Consider the following 16,945-nt stretch of genomic DNA (forward strand, 5'->3'; position numbering starts at 1 on the left):
AGAGAGTAAGGTAAAAATAGGAGTCAATAAAGGGACTTGGAGCTTCTAGGATATCAGAGTGAGAACTTCCATAAATGTACTCTATAAAAGAATAAAAATAGACCCTCCTATACCTGAAAAATAAAAAGAATCAAAATAGAAAAGAAATTTCCAAGTCAATTTTTCAGAGCTCTAGAAATTAACCAGAGTTTTACAACAATCTAAGATGCATTTATTCAAGAAAAGCTGCTGAACCTCAGTAAAAACAAGATTTATGGCTATTTAACTTGACCTACACTTATTCCCTGCTCGCTCCCCAGTTCTCAAGCAGCCTTGAAAACTAACAGACTTGGAGCCATGATGGAGGCAGACCAAGTCTGGATCTTCTCATATAGTCTCATCCTTAAAGTATCAGTATTATTTGATTTGTCTCAAAACTTCTTGGAAAATCTCTGTTCACAGGTCATTGTCATTATTTGACTTGATTTAGAGCTCCAAAGTCCTACCTCCAGGTCATTTGTTGAAAACAATCAGTAGAAATTAATATCATAGATGCCTACATTAATAATTGTGGCAAACAAAAGCCTGGACAAACTATAAAAGGAAGATATATTAATGAGATGTTCATAGGGGTTTTTGGAAAGCTCTGATATATTGCTGAGAATTTAGAAGGGCATATACTTGCTCCTTGGAAGGAAAGTTATGACAAACCTAGGCAGCATGTTAAAAAGCAGAGACGTCACTTTGCTGACAGAGGTCAAAAGCTATGGTTTTTCCAGTAGTCAGGTAAGAGTTGGACCATAAAAAAGCCTGAGCACCAAAGAATTAATGCTTTCAAATTGTAGTGCTGAAAAGACTTTTTAGAGTCCCTTGGACTGCAAGGAGATCAAACCAGTCAATCCTAAAGGAAATCAGTCTTGAATATTCATTGGAAGGACTGATGCTGAGGCTGAAGGTCCAGTACTTTGGCCACCTGATACAAAGAGCAGGCTCATGGGAAAAGACCTAGATACTGGGAAAGATTGAGGGCAGGAGGAAAAGGGGGTGATAGCGGATGAGATGGTTGGATGACGTCACCTTCTTTTTTTTTTTAATTAATTAATTTATTTATTTTTTTGGTCATACATTGATATGAATCAGCCATAGATTTACACGTATTCCCCATCCCGATCCCCCCTCCCACCTCCCTCTCCACCTGATTCCTCTGGGTCTTCCCAGTGCACCAGGCCCGAGCACTTGTCTCATGCATCCCACCTGGGCTGGTGATCTGTTTCACCATAAATAGTATACATGCTGTTCTTTTGAAATATCCCACCCTCACATTCTCCCACAGAGTTCAAAAGTCTGTTCTGTATTTCTGTGTCTCTTTTTCCGTTTTGCATATAGGGTTATCGTTACCATCTTTCTAAATTCCATATATATGTGTTAGTATGCTGTAGTGTTCTTTATCTTTCTGGCTTACTTCACTCTGTATAAGGGGCTCCAGTTTCATCCATCTCATGTGAATTTGAGAAAAATCTGGGAGATAGTGAAGGACGGGGAAGCCTGGCGTGCTGCAGTCCCTGGGGTCGCCAAGAGCCGGACATGACTAAGTGATTAACAGCAACAGCAGCATATTCTGTCTATAAGAGGCATTTCAGATTCAAAGACATAAATAGATTGAAAGTTTACAAGATGAAAGAAAAATACCATACAGTATACCATACCATACCATACCATACCAAACAGTAACCAGAAGCAAAACCTCTTAATAGAAATGAAGGGAGAAATAGACAATTCAAAAAAATTAATTGATGAATTCTGTATCTCACTTTCAAAAAATGAGTGGAACACCTAAGGGGGAGATCAGCAAAGAAATAAAAGACTTGGACAACACTATAAACCAACTAAACTGAACAAACATCTACAGCATACTCCATCCACCAAGAGCAGACTACACAGTCTTCTCAAGTGCACATAGACTATTTTACAGGATAGATAATGTGCTAGGTCATTGAACAAGCCTCAGTAAATGTAAAAGAATTGAAATAATCAAAGTACATTCTCCAGTCACAATAGAATTAAATTATAAATCAATAAGGGGAAATTTGAAGAATTACCAAAATGTAGAAATGAAATAATACGTCTAAATAATCAATAGTTCAAATAAAAAATAGCAAGTAAAGTTTAAAATGCTTTAAAATGAGTGAAAGTGAAAATACAAAATACTAAAACTTATGAGGTGCGGCTAAAATACGGGGAATTTATAGCTGTGTACATCTGTATTAAAAAAGAAGAAGAATCTTAAATCAATAATCTAATTTTCCTGTTTAAAAAAACTGGAAAAAGAAGAGAAAGCTATATCTAAAGCAAGCAAAAGGAAGGAAGTCATTTAAAAAGCGCAGAAATAAATGGGACAGAGAATAGTAAAGCAATAGAGAAAAATCAGTGAAGCCAAAATTGGTTCTTTGATCAGCAAAATTAACAAAACTTTGCTAGAATTATCAAGCAATGAAGAGAACATAATCAAATTACTAAAATCAGGAATAAAAAGGAGACAGCTGAGATAACTTAGACAAAAATGACAAATTTTTAGAAAAACACAAAATACCAAAAATGATTCAAGAAGAACTAGAAAATCTGTACCTATATATGTTTATTGGCACATTTTTCCCCCTTTGTTTCCTCTTTCCCTAAATTTTAATAAAAAATTCAATAATAGATATATTTGCCTTTTTAATGACAAAAATTGACTTAAAATGTTTAATTCCTTTCCCTAAATGGAAAAGATCTCTTAGGCAGTGTTTATGTCTAAGCTTCAAACTCCTAGTTGGAAAAATATTTGCGTTTAATAAACATTTTGTGGCTTTCTAACTTTAAGTGACTTTTATTCTTTTTTTCATTTATTTTTATTAGTTGGAGGCTAATTACTTTACAATATTGTAGTGGTTTTTGCCATACATTGACATGAATCAGCCATGGATTTACATGTGTTCCCCATCCCGATCCCCCCTCCCACTTCCCTCCCCATCCCATCCCTCTGGGTCATGAGTTTAAAATTTTCTTATCTCTAAACTGAAGGTATTATAGCTTATAGTAGCCTTTGATAGAGGATTTACTGAGCAAAATAATTTAGGAAAATCTAAAAATATTTCTTATTATTTCTACAGCCATCCTTGTAAAGCCCAGATTCTCAAGCAAACAGAGCCTTGATGATAGCTCTTGTGTTATTGCTTTTGTAGGGAGGGCAGTTCTCAGAAAAGTAGGAGGAAGAAAAAAGGGAGATAACAGAATTGAGCACAGTCTGTGTGTGATTACCAAGCCTGCCACTGCTTGGTACCAACCAAGCATACTGCAGCACATATTTCTGACAGTCTTTCAAGAGGCTGGGTGAATCATCGCATCTCAGGATGGCCCATTTGGGAGACGAATAGAGAAGAATTTATCTGCTAGCTCCCATCTCTCAAAATTCCTGAGATTTACCCCAAGGGACATTAACTTCCCCACACTTCCAGGTGATGGTACGCGAACTCTGAGCAGCCTTTGTTATCACATGTCTCAGCTCCAACAGGAAAGCCTTGGGATCAGAGAGAAGAGCCCCACTGCACAGGCTCTGATGAGACAGACAGAATAGACCAGCATGAAGCCCATTAGCGCCCGTGCATGGATGAAAAGGTGGCAGCAGCAGGGGTTTCAGAGACAGATGACCCGAAGAGGGAATGAGACAGGGCATAAGTGTGTGTGATTCATCATCCAACCAAAGTCTCCAAGTAAGAAACTAGGCACGTGTGTGTACTTGCTAAGGGCTTCAGCTGCGTCTGACTTTTTGTGACCCTACGGACCATAGCCTGCCAGGCTCCTCTTTCTATGCGATTCTCTAGTCAAGAATACTGGAATGGGTTGCTATGCCCTCCTCCAGGGGATCGTCCCTACCCAGGGATCGAACCCACATCTCTTAAGTCTCCTGCATTGGCATGCAGGTTCTTTACCACTAGCACCACCTAGGAAGCCCAGACACTAGGCAGTATATTCAAATTCAATGTAGGAAGCCTTTTGAATGAACATGTCATTGTTCTGTTCTTGGGGAAAAGATGGTGTTTAAAGGCTTGATTATAACCACTTCCAAAGAACCACAAAAATTAGAAATTTTTTAGTACATTGCATCAAAGCACAACTTTTGGCTCTCATTGTAAGTCTTTATACATACTCTAATTTTTATTGATCAGTTTGCTGTGTTAGTCATCTCAGGCTGACAAAACAGAATGCCGTGAATTGGGGGCTTAAACAACAGAAATGTATTTTCTTACAGTTCTGGAGGCTGGGAAGTCCAGTTCTGTTCCTGGTGAGAACTGTCTTCCTGGTGTGTCAGTGGCTGCCTTCTCACTGTGTCCTCCACAGCAGAGACAGAAAGAGATCTCTTTCTTCCTCTTCATATAAGACCACCAGTCCTATCAAATTAGAACTCATGTCTTTATGACCTCCTGCGTGTGTGCTCAGCTGCTCAGTCACGTCTGACTCTTTGCGACCCCATGTACTGCAGCTCACCAGGCTCATCTGTCTATGGATTTTTCCAGGCAAGAATACTGGAGTGGGCTGCCATGTCATTCTCCTGGGGATCTTCCTGACCCAAGGATTGAACTTGAATATCATGCATTGGCAGGCAGATTCATCACGCCAGAGCCACCTGGAAAGCCCTTTTATGATCTCATTTAGTCTCAATTACTGCCTAAAAGTCCTGTCTCTGAATACAGTCACGTTGGAGGTTAAGGTTTCAATGTGTGAGTTTTGAGGACACACAGTTTAGTCCATAGCCCTCACTTATCACAAAGAATAAATCTACTGAAATGTTAAAATAATATGGAATTTGAGTAATCCAAAACATTTGCATTTTTATAAATTACTATAATTAAAATATCTTTGGGTGCCAATAATTTTGAGGTATCTCCATATATGACACAATTTTCTTCTCAAAAATAAGACGTGTGAAAAAATAGAAAGTATCACTATAACTCTGAAAGCATTGCTTCCTTGTCAAGTTTTCAGATAAGAATATTTTAGATAGTGCCACTAAATTGATACATATATGAACCAGTAAATATATCCACACTATTTGAGCCTAATCCTGATGGCTCAGTGGTAAAGAATCCACCTGCCAAGCAGGAGAAGCAGGTTTGATCCCTTGGTCGGGAAGATTCCCTGGAGAAGAAAATGTCCACCCACTCCAGTATTCTTGCCTGGGAAATCCCATGGACAGAGGAGCCTGGCAGGGCTACAGTCCATGGGGTCACAAAAGAGTTGGACGTAACTGAGTGACTATACAACAACAAAGCCTATACATGCCTTTAAGATTAAAGATGCACTGTATATTATGAGTTTTCCATATGAAGGCAACAAAAAAACCTCATTACTGCTCAAAATTCTCAGAGTCCTGTCTCATAATAATACCATGTTTGCAGGGTTGTAGATCCCACCCACAAGGTTGCATCACTTAGCTCCACTCATGATAAGAATGCTCAGTATTTAACTGGCTTTGTCAGCCATATGTCCACCTCTTCCTCCATAACAGACAAGTATCTAGACCTAAGGCTCTCATTTCCCCTGGAAACTGCTTGTATAAATAGTATACCACCTTGCTCTTTATTTTGGGCTGCCAGGTATTAATAACACCAGATATTAGGTTGGAGACTCATATGAAATATCAGTTGGAAAGCTTTTCTGTTTTCAAGTTACATAGCCCATGAAAACTTTCATGAGCCACATCTGTCTCAAAACGAAATAACATGAGCAATCTAAAGAAAAATATTGCTTTCCTTACAGAGTGCCATGTTATTGCCCCAGGGGGAAAAAAGTCCAAACCTCTTAACAAGCTGTTACAATGAGTTGGGGGAGGAGGCTGCCCTTATACCACAGAACTTGTAATATCCTGCATATGGTCACTCCCTCCAGAGCTCCATGCCTTTCCTCTTGCTCTTCTGTGCCCATAAATTCTTCTCACCTGCCTGGTGATGCCTACCCCTCTTCCTCAAATGTTATCTCCTCAGGGAAGTCCTTCCTGATGTCCTCAACAGAGTTGATTTTTTTTTCTTTATGCTCCCATGGTATTTTATTATTTTAATTTTTTAGAAGTCTTTATTGACTTTACTACAATATTGCCTCTGGTTTATATTTTGGGTGTCTGCTATCTCAGCTCCCCAATCAGGAATTGAACCTGCATCACCTGCCCTGGAAGGTGAAGTTCCAACCACTGAACAGCCAGGGATGTACCCATCCCCTAGTTTTGTATTCATCTCTCCGGCTGCCTCGCCCACTTGGCCAGCGTTCACTTTTGGCAGGGGTCCTGCCATCTGAGTATATCTGTATCTAGAACATACCTGGTACTGTACCTCTCTACTGAATGAATGATGTCATTGTTGTTCAGTCACTCAGTCGTGTCTGACTCTTTGCAACCCCATGGACTGCAGCACTCCAGACTTCTCTGTCCTCCACTGTCCCCCAGAGCTTGTGCAGATTCATATCGATTGAGATGGTGGTGCTACCTAACCTTCTCATCCTCTGTCAGCCCTCCTCCTTTTTGCCTTCAGTCAATCTTTCCTAGCATCAGGATCTTTTTCAGTGAGTCATCTCTTCCTATCAGGTAGCCAAAGTATTGAAGCTTTGGCATCATCAGCAGTCCTTCCACTGAACATTCAGGGTTGATTTCCTTTAGGATTGACTGGTTTGACCTCCTTGCAGTCCAAGAGAGTCTCAAGATTCTTCTCCAGCACCACAATTCAAAAGCATCAATTCTTTAGCTCCTAGCCTTCTTTATAGTCCAACTCTGGTTGGAGTGATGTCTCCATGGTCCAGAGTCCATGGAGTCTTGTCCATGGTCCAGAGTGATGTCTCTGCTTTTTAATATGCTATATAGGTTTGTCATAGCTTTATGTCCAAGGAGCAAGTGTCTTTTATTTTAATGGCTGCAGTCACCATCTGCAGTGATTTTGGAGCCAAGAAAATAAAAATCTGTCACTGCTTCTTCTTTTTCCCTATCTACTGAATGAATGAATCAACCAGCAAATGCATTAAAGACCACTGATGCAAGTTACTGAAATAAAAGAAATAATGCTTGAAAAGTAGTATATTGCTTCATAACAAGCCAGAAAAATCGTCAACAGTGGTTTTCAAAGTCAGAAGCATATCCTTCTGATGATACCAGTCTTAGAAGAAGAGTTTCTCTCTTGCTATTGTTATCCCAGAATTCAAAGACTTTTTTCTGGTTATTCCAGAGACTGTAGCTGTACATCTACAGGACTAGTTATTTCTCTGATCCCACAGTTTAATGTATGTGAATCACAGCACTCTACAAGGAAAACAAAAATCTGTAAACAGTGCTCATAATACCATAGCCTGGAGAGGGATCGGGTAGAGAGGGAGGTGGAAGGGGGGGATTGGGATGGGGAATACATGTAAATCCATGGCTGATTCATGTCAATGTATGACAAAAACCACTACAATATTATAATTAGCCTCCAACTAATAAAAATAAATGGAAAAAAAATTAAAAAAAAAATAGCACAGCCTCCAGTAAGGCCATTGCTGGAAGCCTTGTGTGCATGCTTGTGCGTGATCAGTTCCTTCAGACACGTCCAACCCTTTTTCGACCCCATGGACTACAGCTCGCCAGGCTCCTCCATCCATGGGACTTCCCAGGCAAGAACACTGTCATGGGTTGTCATTTCTTCCTCCAGGGGATCTTCCCAACCCAGGGACTGAACTCAGGTCTCCTGCATTGCAGGCAGATTCTTTACTGTCTGAGCCAGTGGGGAAGCCCACTGGAGGCCTTAGGGAATTCTAAAAGAGAGTGCATTTTTTTTCCTTGCAACCACAAATTATTTTTTAGCTGTAAAATGCAACGTGCAAGTTTGTTTCCCTAATGGAAGTATGGTCAATTTTCATCATGTGAGAAAATAATACATAAATTTCAAGGAAAAAATATGTAAAGTTCAAGAACAAATACCTCATAAAAATTTTTCTATACCTCTTCTGGATGCTGTAGAAGAGCCACCCTCCTGCCCACACACTAGTTTTGTTATAAAATTCTGTTTTTTAATTAAAAAGACATTGAGGCTTTTTTTTCTTCCCATACTTTAAACTGCTCAGAAATGATAAGATTTGAAAGACCTTTGGTCATCGCCAGAGAGTAATGCCATTAACAAATGCAAAAGAATAATAAAACGCCTAAAATGATAAGGTACTAGGGTCTGAGCTAAATAGTCCTTTAATTGGAAAAAGTTCATGTGTTAATATTCAACATTAAGCAGTGATTAGTAGATACAATATGTGCTTTTTTTTTCAGTAGAGTAGATAAAAGCTTGTCCAATTTTAATGTAAATTTAGTAGAAATTTTAATGTCCCACTCTAAAATGCTATGATTAGTTTCAGAGGAATTAAAAAAAAATGTCTTTATCAGTGAGCACATCCATAAGTTTTAACAACAAAGTTCCTTAAATAATTTTATTCTCTGAAATTGTTTCATAACTGGCAAGAAGATTTTCATGTTTAATAAGTACATACTATATCCTTTGTTTAAAAAAGGAAGTCCAAAAAAAGTGTTCATTCTTGTCTTCATCCTAGAAAAGCTGTTTGACCTCTTTCCTTGCTCTCACTGAGTGATTTTTTTAAAACCTTTTTTTTTTCTGTCTTCTTCAAGAAAGACATATTTTGACAGTATTTTTTTCCTCCAGGGAATCTTTAAATAGCCAGGTAACAAGAATTCATTGTGCAAATGGTACAGTGAATGTGAAAGTAAAGAATGACATTTAAGACAATTTTTACTCTAGTTTCATGTTCAGGGAGCTGAACATGAAGTTTATTAATGAAGAGATATGGTCTAAACAATTCCCCAAATATTGCTGTCACATTAAATAATTTGCTGTTTTTTTAATTTAATCTGAGAATCTCATCCTTTCTCACAGCTTTTCTAGCATCCAATTCCTTCCTTTCACTTTAATCAAGTATTTGAATGCCAAAAGATTACTGGATGAAGTCCATGCTCAGGTCCATCATCTGAGATTCAACTGTTAATCTCTCCAATCCAAAATGTACCTAGCTCCTCTCTCAACATTACCTGTTTCCCATTGACAAAACCAGTTATCTATCCAGGCTCAAGAAGTTGGTATGCAGGTTCTAGCTGCCCCTTCACTTTATATTTCTAGAGCTGTTGTGGTTCAGTCTTTAAGTTGTGTCCAACTCTTTGCCTATGGACTGCGGCACTCCAGACTTCCCTGTCCTTCACCATCTCCCATCTTCATCATCTCAAACTCATGTCCACTGAGTCGGTGGTGCCATCCAACCAGCTCATCCTCTGCCATCCCTTTCTTCTCCTGCCTTCAGTCGTTCCCAGCCTCAGGGTCTTTTCCAATGAGTCAGCTCTTCACATCAAGTGGCCAAAGTATTGGAGCTTCAGCTTCAGCATCAGTCCTTCCAATGAATATTCAGGGTTGATTTCCTGGTTTTATCTCCTTGCTGTCCAAGGGACTCTCAAGAGTCTTTTCCAGCACCACAGTTCAAAAGCATGAATTCTTTAGCACTCAGCCTTCTTTATGGTCCAATTCTCACATCTCTACATGACTACTGGGAAAGCCATAGCATTGACTATATGGACCTTTGTTGGCAAAGTGATGTCTCTGCTTTTTAATACACTATCTAGATTTGGCTTCCTTGGTGGCTCAGACAGTAAAGAATCCCCTTGCAATGTGGGAGATTTGGGTTTGATCCCTGGGTTGGGAAGATTCCCCTGGAGGAAGGCATAGCAACCCACCCCAGTATTCTTGCCCAGAGAATCCCCAGGGACAGAGGAGCCTGGCAAGCTACAGTCCATGGGGTTGCAAAGAGTCAGACATGGCTGAGCGACCAAGTACACTCTAGCACTAGATTTGTCATAGCTTTGCTTAGAAGGAGCAAGCATCTTTTAATTTCATGGCTGCAGTCTCTCTCCACAGTGATTTTGAAGCCCAAGGAAAGAGAATCTGTCTCTGTTTCCATTTTTTCCCCATCTATTTGCCATGGAAGTCTCCCAAAAAAAGTTTCCTTCAAAAACATTTTCAAGTCCTATGTTGAACTCAGTTTCTCCCTAAAGCAAATCAGAGATCACTGCTTGTATAAAGGTAGCTTATTTTACTGAGGAATATAATCTTAGAGATCAAGTGTGGGGAGCACAGATTTTGAACAGGGAAAGAAGAAAAACCAATGTGGAGACGTGTTACTGATAAGACACCACAAGTGCAACTGTTGTTCAGTCTCACAGGATCTTTCGGAAGCCTTGTGTTTCAGAATTGATGGCTTGGAGGCAAGAGGAGGAAGCATTTATCCATTGGTCCTCATCTCTAGTACTTAAGGCTGGAACTTAAGTGGTACATTTCTGGTTGTGTATACCTTGGGGCCAAACATGGTGCCATGGGTATCCCACACCCTTGTGCCAAGCAGTCTTATGGCAGGAAGTAAGAATTACATGATGAAGACCCCAAATCAGGTACTGTGTGACTGAACCAGAGTGAAGATTGTTACAGTATTTAATAAAACTGGTCAGCACAGCAGTGGTTACGGTCAGAGATGGGCTGAGAGGATATGAAATGGCCAATATAGTCCATCCCTTGTACCACTCAGATCCACCATGCTCTCCACTAAATGCAATCTGTCAGAGTCCCCTTCAAAGTCGTGATCAATATTAATCTGTGAGCAGACTTACTTCCAGGATTTATTGGGATGAACTCCAGTCCCCACTTTTGCAGCCAGGACCAAGGTCATAGTTGACATGAATCATCTCCCTTCTTGTCTATTCACTCTACTGACTTCTCTCATCGTTACCCAATGCTTTGACTGGCTTAGATTTCTTGTTGCTGAGATGCCCTTGATTCTCATACTTGAGAGATCTGAGCCCTTAGTTGCCTTTCCACTTGGTGGTATATTTGCTGTAATGCCCCATTCACATTATCTCTTTGCGCAGAAATACATTTACTCCTCATGTATGTTACAGTTCCACACATACTCCTTCCTGTTCCTGTTATTTATCACCAGTCCTAGCACCACACAGAAATTTGAGTCAGTTGCCTCCACCTTGGTTGCTCCAATGGCATGAGCAGCCCAAATGACCAAGAAGTAGCTGTAGCTCCAAGTTAAAGTGGAAAACAAGAATACAGTTCTACTTTGTCCTGTGGTAAAAATAATCCCTTTCCAGATATCAAGCCCACTAATCCCGCAGAACCTATATTTGTGGATATGGGGAGCACACATTCCACAAATGAGTCCCTGAAGAGTGGTCAGATGAACCAATCCTACTCCTTGTTTCTGGGACCCACATATTCTACTTACTGGAGGCAGCAGCATATATCAAAGCCATTGATTTGTGCATATACACATCCTAGAAAGGGTTTCCCTGGTGGCTCAGATGGTAAAGAATCTGCCTGCAATGCAGAAGACCTGGGTTTGATCCCTGGATTAGGAAGATCCCCCGGAGATGGACATGGCAACCCTCGCCAGTATTTTTGCCTGGGAAATCCCATGGACAGAGGAGTCTGAGTCCATGGGGTCAAAGGAGTTGGACACGACTTAGTGACTAAATCACCACCACCTAAAGGATTTATAAATACTTAGTTGCTCAGTCATGCCCGAGTCTTTGTGGCCCCAGGGACTGTAGCTTGCCAGGGTCCCCTGCCCATGGAATTTTCCAGGAGAGAATACTGGAGTGGGTCGCCATTTCCTTCTCCAATGCACGAAAGTGAAAAGTGAAAGTGAAGTCTCTCAGTCATGTCCAACTCTTAGCGACCCCATGGACTGAAGCCTGCCAGGCTCCTCCTTCCATGGGATTTTCCAGGCAAAAGAGTACTGGAGTGGGGTGCCATCGCCTTCTCTGAGATAAACATCTACTTTTGCTTTATTGACTATGCCAAAGGCTTTGACTCTGTGGATCACAACAAACTGTGGAAAGTTCTTCAAGAGATGGGAATACCAGACCACCTGACCTGCCTTTTGAGAAATCTGTATGCAGGTCAGGAAGCAATAGTTAGAACTGGACATGGAACAACCCACTTCTTCCCAACCTAGGGATTGAACCCTCGTCTTCCACAGAGCAGGCAGGTTCTTTACCACTGAGCCATCAGGGAAGCCCGATGGCACTAACATGAAACACAAACAAAAGAATTTTGTGCCCAAGGCCACAGATCCAGTCACATGCATCTTCCTAAGATTTCATTGTCTCATCTTTTAATTATCTTTCTCCAGAGTCCTGACTGAATAGCCGAACCATTTACTCTGCCCAGGAGCCCAAAGCCAAGGCCACTTTTTCTTCCATGCGAGGTGAACTTCCAAATATTAGTTTTGAAACTTTACTTCCCTTACCATGTCCTAAGTGAGCCTAGACTGTAGCAATTATCCAGTAATGCTAGCATGAGTAAATTATTGGATTGGTCAAAAAGTTCGTTTGGAAAGATACTATGGAAAGACTTGAATGAATTTTTTGACCACCTCAAAGCATCAACTTATCTGTGAAGCATTCCTCAATTGTTGTCACCTCTTTTATTCAGTCATGGTGGTGGGAGGGGGTTGGTACCATACAAATGGACTTGGGCGCTTCACCACCTTTTTATGTAATTTACTTCTGTCTTTTGGAACTTCTCAGACTTCGTCTTGAGTGGTATTTTTATTAGATATCACTATACTTTCTGCCCAAACTTTTGACTCACTGGCTTAGATAATATACAGTTCTAGTCCCATAGTCAACCAGGCTCTAAGATTGTGCGTTTGGCCTCTCCTAGGATCTACTGTCATGCCAGGATCTGTTTTTCAAATGTTACATAATTGTCTACTACTCAGGGAATGGCCTTGCTCTAATACACTAGGGTTTTTTCTTTTTTGCCATGAGCTTTTGTCTATTGAGGTTTGCCCTCCGGCACATAGGCAGCTTATTAGGATGCCTAAAGTACTGGCTAATTACTGCTAATCATGTCCAATTTCTATTTACGTCAGCAATATTGTAATCCAACTTGAGGTGTTGCAGAATATAAAAATGATCAAGGTCCCTGCAGACTATATAGTGACAGAGAACAGGAGATTTAGTTTAGCTCTGAGGGAAGAAAATGAATGTATATTGTCCTTCCCGTGGAAGAGTGACCTGATTTTTATTTCTGTTATCAAAGAAGGTTATGGAGAACATGTCCACCAGATCATTAGTTGCCACACAAGCTACCACGTCTAAGAGGCTGACTTGATCTGTTCCCAAAAAAGGTACCTCTAACATGTGGTAATTAGGATGACCACTGATTAAGTTTCTATGTTTCATTGTCATTTGCCCTGATACACCTGGATTGTTCAAAGGCCAGACAAATTGATTACATGATATTATAAGGAGAATCTCCACTTTTGCAACCCTCAGGATTTTAATGGTGGTATGGATGTCTGAAATTCTTCTTGGACTGAAGTACGAGTTCTGACCGCAGTCTTCACTGGAGGTGGTGAGGGGGGATACAATTTCTAGGGCTTTTCTTAGCTTTTCCTCCCATAGTGATTGCTTCTTCCTAATGAGGTAGGGTTTTTCCAACTTCAGAGTGTAGCTATATCCAATTTGTACATTCAAGAGCCTGGGGAAATAACGAGGTTTTGTTCATGTTCCTATCAAACATTTGAGATGAACCCAAACTCAATTTATCACCTGTAGAGGACACCACAAGAGTGGAAGAAATCATGTATAATATTGGTTGGCCAAAAAGTTCCTTTGGTTTTCCAAAACCAAATAAACTTTTTGGCCAACCCAGTAGCACAGATGAGAACTCTGATAGTAATAATATTTAAGAGGGAGGCAGAGGGGAAACTTGCAGTTAAAAAAAAAAAATAGAAAAAGAAGAGTCAGAAAGGAGAATAAAGTGAGAGCAATAATCAACAAATGTAGGGAAGAAAATCTTTTCAGGAGGGAGAAGTTGTAATCAATGTGAAGCAGAGCTGAACATCGCAATTAAATTTAGAATGACCTGAAGTTAATAGATATAGACAATATGAAGACATTTTTCCTTTGCTTGAACAATTGAAGCAGAAAAGCATGGGGGCAAATGACGGATTCCAAGGGGCTGAGAATTAGAGGGAAACAGAAGAAACTTAGGCAATGAGGTGGCTCAGACAGTAAAGAATCTGCCTGCAATTCAGGAGATCTGGGTTCAATCCCTGGGTCTGGAAGCTGCCCTGGAGAAGAAAATGGCAACCCGCTCCAGTATTCTTGCCTGGAGAATCCCATGAACAGAGAACCCTGGCAGTCTACAGTCTATAGGGTCACAGAGTCGAACATCACTGAGTGATTAACACTTAAGCTATTTTAATAAATTGACCCATGAAAAGAGAAAGTGAAGGGATGATGATTTCAAGGGAAGAAGAACCAGAGTAAGGTGTAACTGTTGCTGTTTTTATTTGGTATTGAAACAGTATGAATGAGTTTTAGTTAGATGAGAGAGAGAAATCAAAGTAATAAGAAGGTGAATAAAAAGATTTCTTTTTCCCCTAAATGCTTTTATTCTTCCAATTCTTATGTGAATAATGAAAGATTTTCCCACAACCCCCTCTAGAATCAAATTTTTAGTCTCTTTTATTGGTTAATTTTACAACCAACATTTTAATTTTATTTTCTTATTGCTTGTAGCTTAGTGCAGGAAGATTTTGTAAAACTATTAAAAGTTATACTGCAGCATAAGAAAATGCAGGCATAATTCCACAATTACCTTGCCCAAATTGAAGCTGTCCAAATTTGAATTATTGGAGCTTTTAAAGAGATAACAACCTATTTCATTTTATTGTCTCTTAATATATGACAGCACTGTAGAATTAAAGATCACACACACTGATGATGAAAGCCCTTGTATTGGAAAATGGGATATTCCGGTATGCCTGAAAAGATTGATTAAGAAATGAACCAAGATAAGTGTGTGGTTGTTTCAAAGTAATCAGGCCTTTGGGACTACTTAAGGTTATAAACAGAAGCAAGTGTCTAATTCTTCATGAGTCGTTTTTACCACTGAAAACACAGATCACATTGTGTGTGTTTGTGTGTGTGTGGCATATAATTTCTGGAAGATACTGTATGCTGCAGAAGTTAATTTCCTTTAGTTCTTTTTACAAGCGGAATCCTTCTTTGGATGTATTCTCATGGAAATATATCTGAATATATGTGATGTATTATGTACAAATGTATTTGTGAATTTGCACATAAATACACAGGTTCGTATGTATATATAAGTGCATATATTTGTATGTTTGCATGTGCAAATTAAAGTTCAGTCATTGGTGTTGGACTCATTTGAATCACCCTTGTATGTTCAATTATGATTTTAAAATTTCCTTTCAGGTGTAGGAAAATAAGTCAGTTAGGTATGTATGCTTAGTTCAGAGAAAAACATAGATACGTCATATTATAGCCTTAAATGTTACTAAATTACTGTGTTTTACTGAGAAATAATTGACATACGTCACTAAGGCATACAGCATGAAGATTTGATTTACATGTATTGTGAAATTATTATTGCAATAGCTCCAGTAAGTATCCATCATCTCAAAGATACAATAAAAAGACAAGAAAAGAAAAAAATTTTCTCCTTGTGATCATTCTTAGGCTTTACTCTCATGACAACTTGCCTATATAATCATACGGCAGTAATTGGCTATTGTTATCATGTTGAACATTACAACTCTAGTACTTATTTATCTTACAGCTGGAAATGTGTACATTTTGACCATCTTCCTCCAATTCTCTCCTCCCCCCACACTCTGCCACTGGTCACCACATAGCTAATCTCTCTTTCTACAAGTTTGATTGGGTGGTAGGTTTAGGTTCCACATATAAGTGAGATCAGACAGTATTTGCCTTTCTCTGTCTGACTTACTTCACTTAGTTTGATGCCTTTAAGGTTCATCCCATGTTGTCACATTGGAGAAGGAAATGGAAACCCACTCCAGTGTTCTCGCCTGGAGAATCCCAGGGACGGGGGAGCCTGGTGGGCTGCCATCTATGGGGTTGCATGGAGTCAAACACAACTGAAGTGACTTAGCAGCATGTTGCCACAAATGTCACAAATGTTAGAATTTCCTCACTTTTTTATGGCTAAATAACATTCCATTATGTGTGTATACATATACATTCTTTTTACCATTCCTTTCCATTATAATTTATTGCAAGATATTGAATATAGTTTCATACAGTATAAGTAGGACCTTGTTTATCTGTAGTAGTTTGCTGATATCTTTTATTTACCTGCCTGGTTGCTTGATGTAAGTACCATGTTGAATAGGAGTGATCAGAGTGGGCACCATTGTCTTGTTCCTGATCGTAAAGATGAAGCTTTCAACCTTTCATCATTGAATATAATATTAGCTCTGGGCTGGTCATATAGATCTTTATTAAGATATGTTCCTTCTCTACCTAATTTGTAAGAGTTGTTACCATGAATGGATGCTGAATTTTGTCAAATGCATTTTCTGTAACAGTTGAGATGATTATGATTATTCTGTTTCATTTTTTTAATGTGATGTATCACACTGATTGATTTGCAAATGTTGAACCATTCCAGGGATAAATCCCACTGGATCATGATGAATGATTCTTTTAATGTGCTGAGTTTTTGCATCTATATTCACCACTAGCAGTTTTCATTTCTACTGGAGTCCTTTTCTGGCATTGATATCAGGATAATTCTAGCCTCACAAAATGAGTTTGTGAGTGTTCTCTCCTCTTCAATTTCTCAAAAATGTTTCAGAAGGGTCGATGTTAATTCTTCTTTAAATGTTTGGTAAAATTCACCAGTGAAGCCATCTCAGTTCAGTTCAGTTGTTCAGTCCTGTCCGACTCTTTGCGACCCCATGGACTGCAGCATGCCAGGCCTCCCTGTTCATCACCAACTCCTGGAGTTTACTCAGACTCATGTCCATTGAGTCAGTGATGCCATTCAACCATCTCATCCTCTGTCATCCCCTTCTC

General features: G+C 39.5%; 1 protein-coding gene across 3 annotated transcripts in view; it reads left to right on the forward strand.

The window, feature by feature from the left end:
* Positions 1 to 16,945, forward strand: part of PTPRO (protein tyrosine phosphatase receptor type O) — a 260,020-nt gene that overhangs the window by 54,644 nt on the left and 188,431 nt on the right. The gene's annotated exons all lie outside the window — the stretch shown is intronic.

The sequence above is a fragment of the Cervus elaphus genome, chromosome 22 (genome assembly GCF_910594005.1).
Source record: "Cervus elaphus chromosome 22, mCerEla1.1, whole genome shotgun sequence".
Lineage (NCBI taxonomy): Eukaryota > Metazoa > Chordata > Mammalia > Artiodactyla > Cervidae > Cervus > Cervus elaphus.